This window comes from Engystomops pustulosus, chromosome 7 (genome assembly GCF_040894005.1).
Source record: "Engystomops pustulosus chromosome 7, aEngPut4.maternal, whole genome shotgun sequence".
Classification (NCBI taxonomy): domain Eukaryota; kingdom Metazoa; phylum Chordata; class Amphibia; order Anura; family Leptodactylidae; genus Engystomops; species Engystomops pustulosus.
Genome location: NC_092417.1, coordinates 81,621,150 through 81,640,202, shown reverse-complemented (window position 1 = coordinate 81,640,202; position 19,053 = coordinate 81,621,150). Strand labels below are relative to the sequence as shown.

General features: G+C 43.6%; 1 protein-coding gene across 2 annotated transcripts in view; it reads right to left on the bottom strand.

The window, feature by feature from the left end:
- BANP (BTG3 associated nuclear protein) overlaps positions 1-13,140 on the bottom strand; it is a 345,686-nt gene extending 332,546 nt beyond the window's left edge. For both annotated transcript variants that reach the window (XM_072117099.1, XM_072117098.1), the window contains exon 1: positions 13,013-13,140. The gene's annotated coding sequence lies outside the window, so the exon portion shown is untranslated. The remainder of the gene's footprint in view (positions 1-13,012) is intronic.
- Between the last annotated feature and the right edge of the window lie 5,913 nt (positions 13,141-19,053).

The window sequence follows — 19,053 nt, the reverse complement described above, 5'->3', positions numbered from 1 at the left end:
ATTCACTTCCAGAGTCCAATGTTTTGTAGATAAAAAATAGTCATGTCCACAGAACTTTTACATATGAGACTAGTTTACAGCAGGATAGTTGTAATAACAGAAGGCTACCCCAGTGTGATGCGGCCTGAAAAGACTCTAGTGACCGGGCATTTTCAGTAAATTTTTTCATAAGCAGCAGTTTAAGAGCCATAATTTTTTTTTTTTTTTGCATGCTAACTTAAAATTATTTGCCATGTTTTTTTCGGGACACATAGAGCTAGTTAAAACCTAATAAAAGTTTTTTTAAAAATTTTCCATTTATATTCTTATTTTTTTTAGTACATATTGTTTTTAATTTTCCAAATATCTTAAAATTAACATTATTAATGAATTCCTCATTTTGTTTGGGTCGTTGTGATATATATGTATAGTCTCAGACAAAGAGGGCGACTATGGCAATGTTTTTTGTAGTGTAGCAGGATTTTTTTTTTATTACCGGTATATAGGAAAATGTCAATGTATTTTTAGATGTCGATGCAGACTCCGGACCTGTACCCTTTAATGTCTTAAAGAGGACCTGCCACCCATAAAAAAGGGTGACAGGAGTTAGCAGCTCATAGCGCTACCCCATTTTTAGCAGTGATAAACTGCTAGCTTTATTAGAACCCTCCGATAAAGCTAGCAGACACTGCTGCGTAGTACAATAAGAGCGCCGGACAGCTTTGAGGGTTATTCATGAGGGGGAGGGACTAGGAGGCGGTTACTGCCGCATGAAGCCCGGCAGTCAACACCGGCCTATGGAGTGAGAGAGGCGGTCCGGGGGGAGAAGCAGCGCCTCGGACTGCCCCCTCATAAATACGTCGGAACACTTTGAGCGCGGTCCGGCGTTCCTATTGTACTACGTGGCAGTGTCTGCTAGCTTTATTGGAGGGTTCTGATTAAGCTAGCAGTATATCACAGATAAAAATGGGATAGCGGGTGGTCCGAGAGAGGTTAAAGTTACAACAAAATTGATGGCCTTTCACCAATTACCATCACATGCTACATAAATAAAATCGAGTTCAAATCGATTGTATATTTCAACAACTAAGGGTGCGGTCACACGTCGCATTGGGCGAGTGAAAAATGGAAATGTAAAAACAAAAAAGGGCCAGGTTGTTGAAGGGTTAATAAATAGTGATGGCTGCTGTGTGTGTCTTAGACTGATCACTGGACACATGTAGTGATGTTACCGCTGCCTACATCCTTTGTGCAACCCATGCGCCATCGTCCAAGCCTGGGTCAAAGAGAGCGATGAGGAGCTGGCTGCAGGGAGCGCAGGTAGGTGATTTTTTTTTTACTGTGACTACCTAACTTCTGGGAAGCATGTGCTTTGGCTACCTATAAACTGGGGGCAGAGGTCAAGATAACACCTCTACAAGCGTCTATGACGCATGCAGAGGCTGATTTACCCCCCCAAAAAAATCACCAAGCGTATAAATACAGATCTATACAGATAAAGATATAAATACAGATCACTGATAACAGTCATTCAATGGGCTGTTACCATTAGATCACTGTTATCTCTATATAAAAGAAAAGCAGGGGACACATATATAAGGTGTTCCTTGCTAAATTTGCCCCTGTAAAAAATAATAAAAATTAACACCCCCCCCATTTCCCTAGAACTGATATAAAACTTAATAAGCTGTAAAAATCCCAAACATGTTAGGTATCGCGGGGTCACAAAATGCCCCGGTCTATTAAAATATAAAAACGGTTATTCCTGGCGGTGAACCGCATAACGGGTAATAGTGCACAAATGTGTGAAATGCCACTTTTACACCATTTTACATCGCATAAAAATTTTTAATAAAGATTGACCAACAAAATGGCAGCAATGAAAAAGTCATCTCATCTTGCAAAAAATGACATTTTACACAGCTCCGTGCACCAAAGTATGAGGAAGTGATTAGCGTCAGATGATGGCAAATATTGTTTGAATACATTTTCAGAAATTCATAAAACCTACATAAATTAGGTATCACCGTGATCCTACCGAACCAAAGAATAAACTAGACGTATCATTTGGAGCGCACAGTGAAAGTCGTAAAAACTGATCCTACCTGAAAGTGCCGCAAAAGTGTATTTTTTACCAATGTCACCACATTTGGAATTTTTTGCGGCCTCCCAGTACACGACATGGAATAATAAAACACGTCACTGAGAAGTAAAAATTGTTACACAAAAAATAATCCCCTGATGAAGCCTACAAGTTAGTGTGGGGTCACCTCTAATGTACTGTTTGGCATTTATCCCTATATAATACTTACCATTTATACACTTACAAGGTCTTTCCCCTCACACAATTTAAATTTTTTTACCTGTTACCTTGCTTTTGTACATGGAGCACACATTTTATATTGGCTTTTTCTATCATGTACATTCGTCCATGCACAGTGGGTATTTTTACCATGATTTGTGTTTTTAATATTCTATTTTTTGTTGCTCAATAAAATTAATTGTACGCTTCCTTTTTTCTTTATGTACCTATTTGCTTGAGATGCGGTTTTGAGTTATCTCTTCACCCATTTTTTGTATACAAAAAATAAGCCCTCACACAGCTCTGTACATGGAAAGGTATAGATTTTTGAGGGTAGAGGGGGCATGTGCCGTGGCTACCTATCTTCTGGGAGGCATGTGCCGTGGCTACCTATCTTCCGGGAGGCATGTGCCGTGGCTACCTATCTTCCGGGAGGCATGTGCCGTGGCTACCTATCTTCCGGGAGGCATGTGCCGTGGCTACCTATCTTCCGGGAGGCATGTTCCGTGGCTACCTATCTTCCGGGAGGCATGTGCCGTGGCTACCTATCTTCCGGGAGGCATGTGCCGTGGCTACCTATCTTCCGGGAGGCATGTGCCGTGGCTACCTATCTTCCGGGAGGCATGTGCCGTGGCTACCTATCTTCCGGGAGGCATGTGCCGTGGCTACCTATCTTCCGGGAGGCATGTGCCGTGGCTACCTATCTTCCGGGAGGCATGTGCCGTGGCTACCTATGTTCCGGGAAGCATGTGCCGTGGCTACCTATCTTCCGGGAGGCATGTGCCGTGGCTACCTATCTTCCGGGAAGCATGTGCCGTGGCTACCTATCTTCCGGGAAGCATGTGCCGTGGCTACCTATCTTCTGGGAAGCATGTGCCGTGGCTACCTATCTTCTGGGAAGCATGTGTTGTGGCTACCTATCTTCTGGGAAGCATGTGTTGTGGCTACTGGGGGGGGGGGTATGTGCTGTGGCTACCTACATACTGGGGGGCATGTGCTGTGGCTACCTATATACCAGGGGGGGGCATGTGCTGTAGCTACCTATATACTGGGGGGCATGTGCTGTGGCTACCTATATACTGGGGGGCATGTGCTGTGGCTACCTATATACTGGGGGCATGTGCTGTGGCTACCTATATACTGGGGGGCATGTGCTGTGTCTACCTATATACTGGGGGCATGTGCTGTGGCTACCTATATACTGGGGGGCATGTGCTGTGGCTACCTATATACTGGGGGGCATGTGCTGTGGCTACCTATATACTGGGAGGCATGTGCAGTGGCTACCTATATACTGGGGGGCATGTGCTGTGGCTACCGATATACTGGGGGGCATGTGCTGTGGCTACTGATCTACTGGGAAGCATGTGCATATTGTATGCCTCTTACGGAATAACATTTTAAAATATGTGGCATTCATGGCTCTCTCAGCCAAAAAGGTGCCAGACACCTGCCCTACAGTGTGACTACAACACTACAAGATACACACCTAAGCGATTTGCGAAAAGCCCAAACCAGGGCCATCGAATAATACATCTGGATGTTTTATCAAGCTACACCTCATCTGCAGATACCAAAGCAGGTTTAAGAAATCATCTATGAATTCCTGTGTAATTGTTTTTACTCTGAATATTAAGCTACCAGACAAGGATGGCCAAGTGCAACACTGTGCAAGTCAATGCCAATCCAACAAAAACATTACTTCCCCAAGATCTGTACATATTAACTTGAGATTGGATAGAGATCAGCATACACTAAATTATAAGAACTGAAGGGAAATATGGGTTTTGGAAAATATTACAAAGGGGCTATTTTGCGGTTTAAGCATTCTGAGTAGTCAAATTTAAGATTAGTTCCAGATAATATTTAAAAAATAAAGGATTAGATTTTCATACTTTCACCAAGATGTACATCCTTAAGATATTTTAAGATTCTATCAGGAAGGGATGACTTCCAGCAAAATATTCCAGCTGAAATCCCAGCATTTTAGAAAAGCAGAATTCGAATGAGACACAGAACTCACCCTAAGTCCTCTGAAACAATATGTCAAATTTTTTTATATTTTCATGTACAAAGCTGTGTGAGGGCTTGTTTTCTTTGTAACAAATTGTACTTCATTTAGATATAGTGTGGTGTGCTTAAATGTGTACTGTATTTTTATACAACTGTATAAGGCTGCTTTCAGTTCTTGTTCTTTACCTCTGTTGTAAGGATATGTCAGTGGGATTCCCATAGTATCCTTACAACAGAGGACAAGAAAGTATAATTAAGGCCTTATATGACATGTTCACCAAACATGCCATACAAAACACTCAATGTGAATGTAGCCTAAATACTTACGTATATACGCATCCAAAAGATAGGCTGAAAAAAATGTAGTCTGACCTCTGTCCATGAACAACTAGACCAGTTTTGCTCTCAAACTTTTTTGATAAATGAGTGCTAATGATTCTGAATAAATGTTCAAAAAATATATAAATTATTTCTGACTTCATCTGCTCTCTGCAAGAGGTGCATGTAGGGGCAAAATGTTTTCCCCCACTAGTAAATTAACCTCTTAACGCTCAGCGTCCGATATATCGGACGCTGAGCGCAGTGACTTAGCGCTCAGCGTCCGATATATCGGACGCTGAGCTGATGCCGGTTCGGCTCAAGATCTGAGCTGAACCGGCATCGGGAAACACGGGGTGCCGGCTGTGACTGATAGCCGGCACCCCAGTGTAACACCCGCGATCGGAGTTGTCTCCGATCGCGGGTGCTTAACCCGTTAAATGCCGCGGTCAGCGCGACCGCGGCATCTAACATGCAGCTGGGGGTTCTTTCCCCCCACAATCGCCCCCCCCGAACCGTTTTCGGGGGGCGCCGATCGTTGCTATAGTAACTCTGGGGTCCGATCTGGACCCCAGAGTTACCTGCAAGAACTGCCAGTAAGATGTCATCTTACTGGCACAGTGCCAGCCTATGCAAGTGTATAGGCTGACACTGCTAATATCCTGCAATACATGAATATTGCAGAATATTATCATGAACAAGCAATCAGATGATTACTTGTTCATGTCCCATGGTATAAAAGTGAAAAAGTAAAAAAAAAAAAGTTATTCAATAAAAAAATTAAGTAATAAATCACTAAAAATGCCCAAAAGCCCCAAAACATATAAAGAGACATATAACTCAAAAAAAAGTCTAAATCATAACACAAACCCCACATATATAGTATCACCGTGTCCGTAACAACCCGTAGAATAAAAGTAAATCATTATTGAACCCCCACGATAAACGCTGTAAAAAAAAAACTGTTATAAACCCTCCAAAAATTATGATTTTTACCTTTTCAATCCCACAAAAAATGCTATAAAATGTGATCAAAAAACCATATGTACTCCGACATGATACTGGTGCAAAGTACAACATGTCCCGCAAAAAACAAGCCATCAACCAGCTCCGTAGCCAAAAAAGTAACAATGTTATGCCACTTGGAAGACGGCAATACATAAATGATAGATTTTTCCCCAAATTAGGGTTTTGTTTGACAAATTTAGTAAAACGTAAGAAAATATATTCATGTATCCCCGTAATCGTATCAACCCATAGAATAAAGAGAACAGGATTATTAGTCTATACCAGTGGTGGCGAACCTATGGCACGCGTGCCAGAGAGGGCACGCAGAGCCCTCTCTGCAGGCACGCGTACCATCTCCCCAGTCTCACGAAGGTGGGCCCCAACGCCTGCTGGGTCTCTGCGCTCCGATACCTGCGCAGACTGCTCGTCTCCGGCGCTGTGATGCCTGCGCGTCCCAGCACTCCACTGTATGCGCGGCCCCGGCGCTCTGATTCCTGCGCGGCCCTGCGTTCCGCTTCCTGTTTGTTCACGGCGCGCCGTCTGTGCGGCTCCGGCGTCCCGCTGCCTGTGGGGTCGCCGGGTCCTGGCGCCCGATGCCTGCTGCCTGCTCCCGTGCTCCAGCGTGACGTCACAGCATCCTCACCGGCACTTGAGATGGCGCGTTTCGGCTGCTGCACTTGGTAAGGCCCTCTGTGTGTGTCTGTCTATACTGGGGTGGGGGGAGGCCCTATTTCTATCCTGGGGTGGGGGGGGTGAGGCCCTCTCTCTATCGTGGGGTGGGGGAAGCCCTGTGTCTATACTGAGGTGGGGGGCCCTGTCTCTATAGTGGGGTGGGGGGTGAGGCCCTGTGTCTATACTGAGGTGGGGGGCAATGTCTCTATAGTGGGGTGGGGGGTGAGGCCCTGTCTCTATAGTGGGGTGGGGGAGGCCCTGTCTCTATACTGGCTACTGGAGGGACTGGGTATTACCCCTAAACTCACAATGCTGCAGCATTTCTCCTGTGTTGTGTATGTTATTTTCGGAGAAAATAAAACCTTTACTTAAAGAGCGACAGCCGCAATACACAGCCATACACATAGCTACAGCCGCAATACACAGCCATACACATAGCTACAGCCGCAGTACACAGCCATACATGGAGCTACAGCCGCAGTACACAGCCATACATGGAGCTACAGCCGCAGTACACAGCCATACAAGGAGCTACAGCCGCAGGCAGTAATACAGTATTCATCACTACATTAGCTTCTAGTATAGTGTTATTATTGGTAATGTTGGCCTTTCTATAGTGGTCTTTATAACGAGAATTCTGCTATTTATGTGGTTGTAATGGTGGCGTCATGATGTCAAAGTGTTATATGTCTCTTGTATAGTGGTATTGTGGCAATATGGGGCTAAATTGCTGTGTTGGCACCTTGCGATAGAAACGTCGGCTTTGGTTTGCAGTTTCGGCACTCGGTCTCTTAAAGGTTCGCCATCACTGGTCTATACGGTGAACACCAAAAAAAAAAGAAGTAAAAAATCCAGTACAGAATTGATGCTTTTCTACTCATGTCCTCAAAAAAAGTTCCTAAATTTTCAATAATAGGTGATACAAACCCAAAAATGGTAACACTGGAAAAAGCATCTCATCCCGCAAAAAAAATGGTATCACATGGCCCCAATAACGAAAAAGCGAAAATTTTATAGCCTTCAAAAGGAGCCCAATGAGGAAACTAAAATCCTGGCAGCTGCAGGGCCCTCCTTCCCTTCTGCGCATCGCTGTGCCCCCATAACACAAGTCACAGCCACATGTGGGGGGTCTTTGTACTCAGGAGGAATTGCAGAACAAATTGTATGGTGGGTTTTCTCTTTTTATCTTTTGGAAATGTGTAAATTTTAGGGCTAAATGAACGTATAAGGGAACAATATGACCATTCTAAATTTCACCTCCATTTTGATTCAATTACTATGAAGATCTCAAGGGGTTAACAATCTTTGTAAATGCTGTAAATGCTGTTTCTGATAGCTTGAGGGGTGCAGATTTGAAAATGGGTTGGTTATATAGGGGGTTTTGATGCTAAATATGTAAAATTTCATTCAAAACTGTATTTATCCCCAAAATAGTCAATTCTGAAAATCCGGAAAAGCGATATTCTATTTGCAAGCCGCGTGACATCAAAATAAATTATCCAAACATTTCAGAAATTATGAAAATGTAAAGTAGACAAATGGGAAATGTTATTCAGCAAGTTATTTAGGTGGTAAATCGATCTGCCTGAAAACGCAATGATTTTGAATTTCGAAAATGGCAAATTTTTCCAAAAATTTATCATATTTTCTTTTTTTTTGTAAATAAACGCAAAACTTATCTGCCAAAATTTACCACTAAAATGAAGTACAACATGTGGGGAAAAAACAATCTCAGAATCGCTTTGATAAGTAACAGTGTTCAAAAGTTATAACCGTATAAAGAGACGCAAGTCAGAATCCAAAAAATCGGGCTGAGCCTTAAGCTACAAAATGGCTGCATCCTTAAGGGGTTAATTATGACCAATCCTGCAAACAGCCCATCACATCAATAGTACTAGGCTATATTCACACGAACGTGTGCCCGCCGTGCCGTAGCATGGCAGGCACACAACGGTTCTCGGGAGGAGGTTGGGGTGAGCACTGCTCACCCCCTCCCCTCTCCATAGCGATGTATGACGCACATCGGCACATTACGGGGAAAAATAGGACATGTCCTACCTTTCTCCCAGCTCTGGAACAGTGCCTCACCATACGTCGCCGGGCCGCCCATTACAGTCTATGGTGGACGTATAAACAGCGTATATATGCTGGCTGGTGTACGTCCACCATATGGCAGTGTAAATGTAGCCTAAGGGTGATGGCACACGTCAGGTTTTTTAGGTCGTTTTTAGTTGTGCGTTTTCAGATCTTTAAAGACCGCATGCATTTTTAATTAAGATAATTGGTAAAACCAGTCAAAAACGCATGCGTTTTCAAAAAACATGTGTTTTTTACGATCTGAAAACGCACAACTAAAAACAGCCCAAAAACGCCACGTGTGCCACCACCCTTATTTGTTAAACCTATTTAACCTCTTAAAAACCAACCCTCTTGCATTTTTTGTGCTTTGGTTTTTTACTTGGTTCAACACAAAAGCCACAACTTTTTCCTTTTAATTAAAATCTTTGGGGGAAAAGTTCCCTGCATTGGCATATTTTGACACCAGTAACAGAATTTTTATACTTCTGTGTACAATTTTACATACCGTATATAAGCCAAGTTTTTCAGCACAAAAAATGTGCTGAAAAACCTCTGGCTCAGAGGTCGCATTAACTTTTTCAAGGCAGAGTAAAAATACTCCTGTTTGCATTTTGGAGGAGTATTTTTAGCCGACAAGGAGTACACACCATAGAAATGCATAGTTTATTGTCCCAATGTCCGTCCCCGTAGGCTAGTGCTGCGTTTGTAAATGCAGTGCCAGCAGCATGTGTGACCACACCCTTACGGATCACAGCTGAAACATGTATGTGATCGCACAAAGCTTGACTTGAGTTTATAAACACAAGTCAACTGGAATGTGTGTAAGCAGCCTAAATTGTATTACCTTTACCTTGTAACCATATAACTGATAGTGATGCAATAGTAAACATAGGCAAGCAGACTATCCTTGTCAGCTAATGGCTCTCACTTTTTCTACCTTTTTTTTTTTTGCCGAAATCCTTGTGGAGTAGAGGAGCATATGTTGCTGGAGTCCGTTCGGCACATTTACTAAGAACAGTGCAGTCTGTATCATGTGGAGTTGCCTGTGTAATGTGCAGAAGGCACACGTGGCGTTTTTATGCCATTTTTAGTAGAGTGTTTTCAGATCGCAAAAAAAAACGCATGCGTTGAAAACGCACTAACTAAAAACGGCCCAAAAACGGCTTAAAAGCGCCAAGTGTGTCTTCACCCACAAGGTACAGGATTTCTGACGCACGCTCTTCATGAATCTGGTGCCCCCTGCACTTCCTCAACGCAGTGCACCACTTTTTTTTCTGGTGCACTTGATGATAAATCTGGAGCCCTGTTCAGTGCAGAAATTTGTGTCATGTGAAGAGTAGTGCAACCACACCACAACACAGTAGTGTGCAACACTAATGTGGCGCAGACACTTCTTAAATACCTGCGCAAGCAGTTTGCACCTAATAGAATGTGCAAAGTCCGACAGAAAACTGGCGCATTGCCCTTCACAAACGCACAGACATGTATCCAATATGCTTATACATATATTAAGTGACATGTGTACAAAATCCATACATAAGATATTTTGACATGTGTTCTCCTCATTGTACATGTCAGTCACATGTAAGGAGGATGGCAGAGATAAATAACATGCTAGATGAATGACAGGACACAGGGCTCTGCAGCTTACCAGATGCAGTTATTGACCATCCATTACAATGCATTGGCCTCTGTGCCCTGCAGTCCTGTCATCAGAGCTGGCAGTGCCCCCGGTGACGAGGAGGGCAGCTGAGGGTGCTTGGGGCAGCTGAGGGAGCTTCTGCAAAACTTGTTGCTCCTCTGCCATGATGATCGCTGATGCTGAGCTCAGTGTGTGAGGGAGGGGTAGAAGCAGGACTACGGACTGCGGCTCTGCACACCTTTACCCCGACCTCCAGTAAATCACCTCCCGTGGCTGGAGGGACATGATGGCGGCAGCTTGTCCGGGGGAGGGGAGGAAGGAAGGCAGCTAGTGCCATACAGCAGCGTGGAGCAGGGTTTGCTTGGGCAGGAGGACAGTACAGGGCCAGGTGATAGTAGCAGGATGGGAGCTGGCAAATAGCTTTTTTTTACCTGGTTCTGCAGTACTTTGGAGCAGAGGAGCGTGTGTAGCTAAAGTCTGTCAGCCGCACAAATTGATGAAACACGTGCAGACTCCAGTGTACTAGTAATATACACACAAGCACTCGGGCCTTTACACAGTGTCGCCCCCTGTGGCAGTGCCCAGTGACAGGGATGTCGGACTCAGGTTGTCAGTAATGTCCGGACCAGACATCGCACAGTAATCTTTGGACCCTGTGAGGATTCCCCCCGTCACCCTCCCCCTCATATCCCCGAGGTTTACACTTACTGGAAGGAAGTAGTGGGGATCCCGCCCAGCACCCGCCGGCTCTCCCATGCAGAGCCTGACTAACCATCCGCGACATCATGCTGTAGGGAGATACACAGACCCGACCAATCTACTGGCGATACTTTACAACCAATAAAAAAGCCCCTTACATGCTGCTTAATAATGGCAGCGTAAAGGAGCTTTGCTATTGGTCTTCTGCTGAGCCGTGCCCGCTCTCCTCTACGATTGCAGCGCGCTACACTGCTTATCGAGCACTTTACAGAGGATAATTCCCAAGCGTACTTTTACGCATGGCAATTATTCTGGGGAGTGATGGCGCCTCATCATGCGTCTATGACGCTTGGTGAGGCGTTAATGCGACCTCTGCTCTGGCTATATACTACTGGGGGCTGGCTGGCTATAAACTACTAGGGGCTGGCTATATACTGGGAGGTTGTGACCAATGCATTTCCCACCCTCGGCTTATACTTGAGTCAATAGATTTTCCCAGTGTTTGGTGTTAAAATTAGGGGTCTCAGCTTATACTCAAGTATATGTAAGTAATATGTATGTAATGTGTCATTTTTTTGCAGGATGAGTTGACATTTTCATTGATACCATTTTAAGACCTCTTTAGTCATTTGATTACATTAATTTTAGTGAGTGGAAAAAGATGCAGCAATTCATACATTTGGGAAGTTTTCTTTGTTGTGATATTCATCATATAGAATTATTTTTATATTTTGATAGGTATGGCCACACCCCAAATGTCTGTGTTAATGTTTGTGTTCGGTGTTTCTTTCATTTTTTTTAGGCTGTTCTGGGGTATATGTACCCTATGAGTTCTATTGCTCAATCAACATCCTGAAATTTTATTATGGTCAATTGCTAAAATACTGCTTCACTTTGACAGCTTTTTCCAGCAGACCACTAGGCTTTCTACACAAGTAGCAAGCACCGGAAACCAGAAAATGGGGGACATGTATCTGCATCTTGATCGGTTTTAATTGTCTTCTTTTTGCAAGTTTTTTTAAATTTTTTGCGACTATGCCAGAATTTAGCCGATCGTTGTGTCTGTTACAGTGTACATAAATGTATCTTTCCAAGACAGATGTTTTGTGACTTTTTAACTCCTCTTGGACTTTAGACGTCAGCGGGCGCAGGTCCAGAGTATGCAGTGACGTCTTTAGACATCTCAGCAGTTTTCTGCTGCTAATCGCGGGATCAGGACCCGGTCCCCCGGTCGGAGACACCCGGAGACTATAGGGAGAAGCGGTTCGTTGCCGCTTCTCCCTTCTCCGCGCTGAATTTTATTCAACACCATTCAATTTGTGTTACATACAAGCCTAGATAAAATGTTTGCGGGGTGCCTTTCCTAAAATGGGTTAACTACTTGGGGAGGTTTCTATTGTATTGGTACCTCAGGGGCACCCCAACAGCAGTCTAGTGACAAAGGTGCTCCAAAAGTAAAATTTCGCTCCTTCCCTTCTCAGCCCTGCCGTGTCCCCAGCCTGTCAATTTTTGGCACATGTTTGGTATTTTCGTACTCGGGTCAACCCACAGAATGATTTTTGGGGTGATGGTCTAAAGTGCCATGAGTTGGGCACAATATACTAGGCAGTAAAATGACATTTTTGAGATAAAAACAGAATTTTTGCTCTGCACCATTTACTTTGCATTAGATTTTTACCAGCATTTTGGGGGTAATAGCGTTTGCATTAATGCAAAACAGTGTGAGCTTGTTTGTGATCTCATGTGTTTCTGGAAACACCTATGCGATTGGGCCTAGAGCCGCCCATGGTAATTTACTTTGCGTTTCTGTACATAAAGCAAACACCATCTGTAAACACAGCCTAAAAACAAAATCAAGAGCAAGGTAGTAAATCAAGATGGAAGTGTAAAAAAACATTCCCACTACTCAATGTGACCACTTGCATCGCCTCACCACTGGCAGATTATGGTGGATATGGGGCAATTGCCTCAGTTCCACAGGAGCTCCCACAGAGCCCCCTCCACCTGGGACAATATGCCGTACGAATTCCTACAGGACAACCCGCAGACTGATACCAGAGGGCCTTCACAAGGACTCCTTATGGCGTCCACGGAGAAGGCTGTGACGGGTGTACACCAGGCCTCACCCAGCTGCACAAGCAATTTCCATCACAGCCCGCTACTCCCGCCTCAGGCCACTATTCCCGCCCTGCTCCCCGCTCTTTCCCGGTCCCCGTCAGCAGCGGGCGGACTCTGTGGAGTCAGGGAGGACGGCGGGAAAGCCACAAGAACCCGCAGCTCCACTGTTGGTCGCAAGTTACCGTTTGGGGGCGAGTTCTCGTGGTGTTTTGTGGGCGATAATGGCGTCCTTCCTCGCGAGAGAATCCAGCACCTCCTCTCCTCGCTGCCGCGGGTACCGGAGTGCGCCTGCGCAGCCAGACTGAGAGGACGCAAGCGCGATTCAACATTGCAAAGCAAGCGCCACCTGCTGGACAAGGTGGGTAGGAGAAGCCAAGTGCATCACAGACTTCTCTAAGCTCCGTGCTACATCGCGTCATGATAATTATTATTATCATTATTATAGGTAGTTATAAGACAGATGGAAAGGTATGTGACAGATGCCACATGGAGGCAGAGCTGTATATAAGCTGTACATGGATGCAGTTATAGAGTCACGCTGGATCACATAGGTCATAGGCAGCTACTGTGGGTTGCAACTATTCATCCCTCTTAAACTTTCCCTCATTTTTAAATGTTACAGCCACAAATTTAAACGTATTTTTATTGATATTTTATGTGAAGGAGCATTTTTAACCTTACTTCACAGTTTTATTGCTGTTTCAGCTCCTATTACTCAGTGATAGTCTTTGTAAAATCTCAGGATGTGGGCGGGGACTTTCTAAGCAACACAAAGGGGCTTATTCACTAAGGGTTTTGCGGATCACATTTCCGTCGGACTTCCTGACGTTTTCGGGATTTGCGCCATTGGGACAGGTATTGAAAAGGGGATTGTGTCGCACGTGATCTGATTTTGGTGCAGCGGTGCCGGCTTTCATGCGACAGAAATTGCGGGGTAGGCCGGCGGACGATCGGACTGAATGCAGGATTTAACATGAAGGATATCGGACGTACGATGTTAGTGAATCGTGGCACAGTGCATTCTGGTTGGACAATGCACATCGGGAACGTGCCAGGGACGGGTAAGTAAGTGAGCCCCAAAATGTTGTATATATACAACATACTAATGGAAAGCCTGTGTGGAGAGGGATCATGCCACTCACTATTCAAAGAGTTTTCCCATAAACGAAAATTCTCAAATTTCAATCCCGTAGGTAGTGATGTTAACACAATAAATATATTTTTTAACCCTTTACTTAATAATTTTACTCAGTTTTATTGCTGTTTTGGTCCTATCCCTCAGTGATGGTCAGTGGAAACTTTCAGAATGTTGACGAGGTGCGCGGCTGACGTCATATTCTGTAAGCCCCCGGCCTCACTGAGCTGTCACCACCGCCCGGACTGTAGCAACGGATCTTTGGGGGAACTTCGGAAAGGTGAGTAGATGGCTTATTAATTTAATGTGCTGGGCAGGCTGGCTGTACATGGGGGGGGGGGGGGGGGGGGCAGGCTGTATACAGGGGGAGGGGCTGGCTGTATAGTAGGGGTGGGGGCTTTCTGACTTTATACTGGGGGGGTTTCTGGCTATATACTGGGAGAACTGGCTGGCAATATACAGGGGGGGTGACTGTATACTGGGGGGGCTGGCTGGCGGTGGTATAAGGCATAGTAGTTATATTCCTGTGCATATAGGGGCAGTATTATAGCAGTTATGGTACATCATAGAAAAGGGGAAACGGACGGAGTCCAGCATTCCAGTGAAAAAACATGTTCTGTTAAAACTTCATCTTTTATCCAACCCTTTGTGTTTCCCATGTCTTGGGTCTCCATGTCCTCATGTCCTACGATGTATTTATTCTTTTATGAAAATGGATTAAAGATGACAGCTGTATAGCTGTCCAGGATCCAGACTGCATATTGGAGTCCGTGCACACGGCCGTCCTACAACCTGTGAAGTCCTACTGTGGTGAGCTGTTTTCTCTTTCATTTTTCTTTGGGTATTTTAGTAGTTATATTTTTGTACATAGGTGGCAGTATTATAGTAGTTATATTCTTGTACATAGGGGCAGTATTATATTAGTTATGTACTTGTACATAGAGGCAGTATTATAGTAGTTATATTTCTGTACATAAGGGGCAGTATTATAGTAGTTATATTCCTGTACATAGGAGGCAGTATAATAGTAGGTATATTTCTGTACATAGGAGACAGTATAATAGTAGTTATATTCCGGGGCGTGTCCTGATGCGCGACTGAGCGGTCGCACCGGTAAAGAGCTCTGCGATCTTCCCGGACTAATGCGGCACACAGCAGTCGGCAGCGCCGATATCAGAGCCCACGAACCGGGTCGATACCCCCTGCAATCACCCTGGAGCAGGCCAGAGCAATGGGGAAGTCAAAGAAGAAAGGCGCCGGGCCAGTAAGGCTGACTTCCTTATTCCCGGCGCAGAGCCAAGATGGTGCCAACACTTCTCCCACACGGGGCCAGCAAGCAGTGTCAGAGAGGAGGAAGAGAGCGGGGCTGAGCTCTGACACTGACATCAGTGCACCATTTCAATTCAGTCCTTCTATGCCCTACTTTGGAGCCCCTGAAAATAATCAGAACCCACAGCACAATCTCATAAGCAACCCCTCACTGAGCCAAACAGTATGCAGCAATACAGTGAGCACCCCCCTCAGTCACAGTCACAGCTCTGCTACATCAGCCTCCTCTGAGCACACCATGAGGCACATGCTGTCTGACCTGCAGAATGAGATAACACAAATTAGAGAAAGAACCTCTGACCTAGAGGACAAAATGGAGCAATTCACCAATGCCCACAATTCCTTAGTAGAGGCCTACAACAAATCTAATGATGAAATAACAGACATTAAACTAAAGCTAGCGGACCTGGAAGACAGATCCAGGAGAAATCTAAGATTCAGGGGCATCCCAGAAAACGTAGAAACGGAGCATCTCCAAGATTTCCTTATTGATTACTTTGCCGCCCTCTTTCCAGAAGCTGATAAAAAGGATCTAGTGATAGATAGGACGCACAGAATCCCCAAACCTAAAAGTGCCCCTGCCTCTGCTCCCAGGGATGTTATTACTACTTCTACCAATTCAAAGAGGCTATTGCTAGAGTGGCAAGCAGCAAAAAAAAACCTTCCGTAACGGTTCTAGGGCATTACAGTATTCTCAGACCTCTCGGCAGCAACACTGAGCAGAAGAAGAGAATATGCTACAGTAACGAAAGCGTTAAGAGAAAATAACGTTGCATACAAATGGGGCTACCCGGTAAAGCTCATCATCTTTAGAAATGGGATAAATTATGCCCTTAACTCCCCTAATAAAGCTATTTCCCAACTTCAAAAATGGAACATCCTCTCCCAAGAAGAAGGCGACCTCACCTCCCCAGCAAAAAAGAAAGCAGCAACGCTGAATAAAGATTGGAGCACCGCCACCTGAGAGGACTGCCCAGTCTCACAGCAAGTATATGTTCTAAATTTCCCCTTTGCTCACAAATGCGTGAGTTCGCGCTTGACTCAGGTTCTTTTTTTATTTTTTTGTTGTTACCAACTCGCCACCTAAACAAGGGAAGTTTGCGGAGCCAAGAAATCACCAACTCTCTCCTTTCGGCTAGTGAGAAGCTTAAAGAGTGATATTATATGCGCTCAAGAAACCCATCTAAATCTAGAAGACACGAAAAGACTAAAACATAACAAATTCCCTCATATCTTCTTTGCTCCTGCAGAGAAAAAAAAAGAGGAATTGCAATAGCCATAAAAGACACGGTGTCCTTTGATCTCATAAAATTAGAAATGGATGCTAATGGACGCTATATCCTTCTGGTATGTAAAATTGACAATGAAGTATTCACCTTAATCTCCATATATGCCCAACAAAAAACAATACCCTTTCATTTAAAGCATTATAGAAAAAAATCAACAACATAAAACAGGGACACACAACATTATGCGGAGATTTTAACTTAGTCCCCAGCTCAAGCATAGACAAATCACCTCCCCCTGGTCCAAACTCCCACACTTCATGTGATAGTGTGAGATTCTCTAATCTCATCCTCTCAGAAGACCCATACAACTCCTGGAGAGTCTTACATGCCTCAGAAAAAGATTACACTTTCTATTTAATACCCCGTAATTCATACTCCAGAATAGACCTAATCCTAGTAGACAAATGGCTACTACAAAAAGTAACATCAGTAAACATTGGCCATATTACATGGTCTGACCATGCCCCGGTGACCATTACTGTTTCCCACTCAACATGCCCGCAAGCAACCTTTGTCTGGAGAATTAATAATTACTTGATATCAAACCCTAACATCACCCAAACCTTGGAAAGTAAGCTACTAGAATTCCTTAGATTTAACAATACCCCGGACACCTCAGAAGCTAACCTATGGTGCGCTCAAAAAAATTTCATAAGAGGCTCGCTAATCCAACAAGCTGCCAGACAAAAAAGATTCAAAATGGCCAAAACTTCTTCCCTCCTAGACTTAAATGTATTAGATACTAAAAATAAAATCTCCCCCTCTCAAACCCTTGCCAACCAAATACAAGAACTAAGATACGAATTATATCAACTTTACCAAAACCAATTAGAATTTAATATGAGAAGATGTAAAGCCAATTACTATTGGCAAGGTAATAGAGCAGGCAAAATTCTTGCCAATAGAATTAAAAATAGAAGTTCCAAACAAAAAATTCCCTACATTATGTACCAAAAAAACAACAAAATCATAAACCCCCAGGAAATAGCTAACACGTTTGGCGAATACTACAGATCACTATATAATTTAAAGGATGACTCTTCTACCCCTCAGGCAACTTAATTAATGAATTCTTATCCAGTATAACACTTCCTAAATTTTCAGAACAACAGATAGAAGCACTAAATCGTCCAATTAGTTGCGAAGAACTTGATGTAGCGATAAAAAATGCAAAAAACAATAAAGCACCAGGCCCAGACGGCCTCACAAATGAATACTACAAATCTTTTTACAGCATTTTGAAACCCTACCTTCTGAAAACCCTAAACTCCATAATAGAAGAGAAGGAAATCCCAGAGGAAATGTTACAATCGTTAATCATTATACTACCAAAGCCCAGTAAAAGCCCAGACAAGCCAATGAACTTAAGGCCGATCTCTTTATTAAACACAGATTTAAAAATCTATGCCAAAATTATAGCCACTAGATTATCCTCCATTTTACCATTGGTCATCAATAACGACCAAACTGGTTTTATTAAAGGAAGACAAACACCAGACAGCACTAGAAGGATCCTAGATATAATTCAAATAGCGGAGGCCCGACGAACGCCTTCCCTACTCCTTTCTTTGGATGCGGACAAGGCGTTCGATCGGGTCCATTGGAAATTTATGTTAGCAACGTTAAAGACATTTGGCCTAAAAGGCAATATTCTAGATAGCATAATGCTTCTCTACTCCAAGCCATCCGCACAAGTGTACACATCAGGCTTTTTATCAGAAAAAATAACAATAACAAACGGTACAAGACAGGGGTGCCACTTGTCCCCATTGATATTTACAATGACTATTGAACCCTTTGCAGAATTAATTAGAAGTGACCCACAAATTACAGGTATCAATATAGGAAATTCGGAACACAAAGTAGGCCTATTTGCAGATGATACCATCCTAATTCTGTCAAATCCCTCAAAATCTTTACCAGCTGCAATGCAAATCATTGGAAAATATAGTCAGGTATTATATTACAAATTAAACACATCAAAATGTCAAGTGTTAAACATGGGCATATCCCCTTTAACAGTTAAATTTCTCAAGTCAAAATATAAATTCCAATGGGAAGCCTCAAATATCACCTATCTAGGAATTAAGTTAACATTTCCACATAAAGAAACGCTTAACATTAATTACAAACACCTTCTAAGCAAGATTAAAAAAAAGACTTAGAAAACTTTGACAAGTTTGAATTATCTTGGTTTGGGAGGATAGCTACAGTTAAAATGTGTATAATACCATCCATTTCATATATATTCCGTAATTTACCCATCCCAATCCCTCTGAAAACACTCCAAACACAAGGAGTTTGCACAAACTCCTCTGGTCCTATACCTGGTGTTCAGGATATCGCACTGGTCTTAAATGCCATTTTACATACTGTTAGACATTTTAAAGACTCAGCATTCATTTCACATAACTTTGTGTAGTGAAAACTAAAGTTTGGGTGGGGTTCGCCCCTCAGCACACAAAGACTT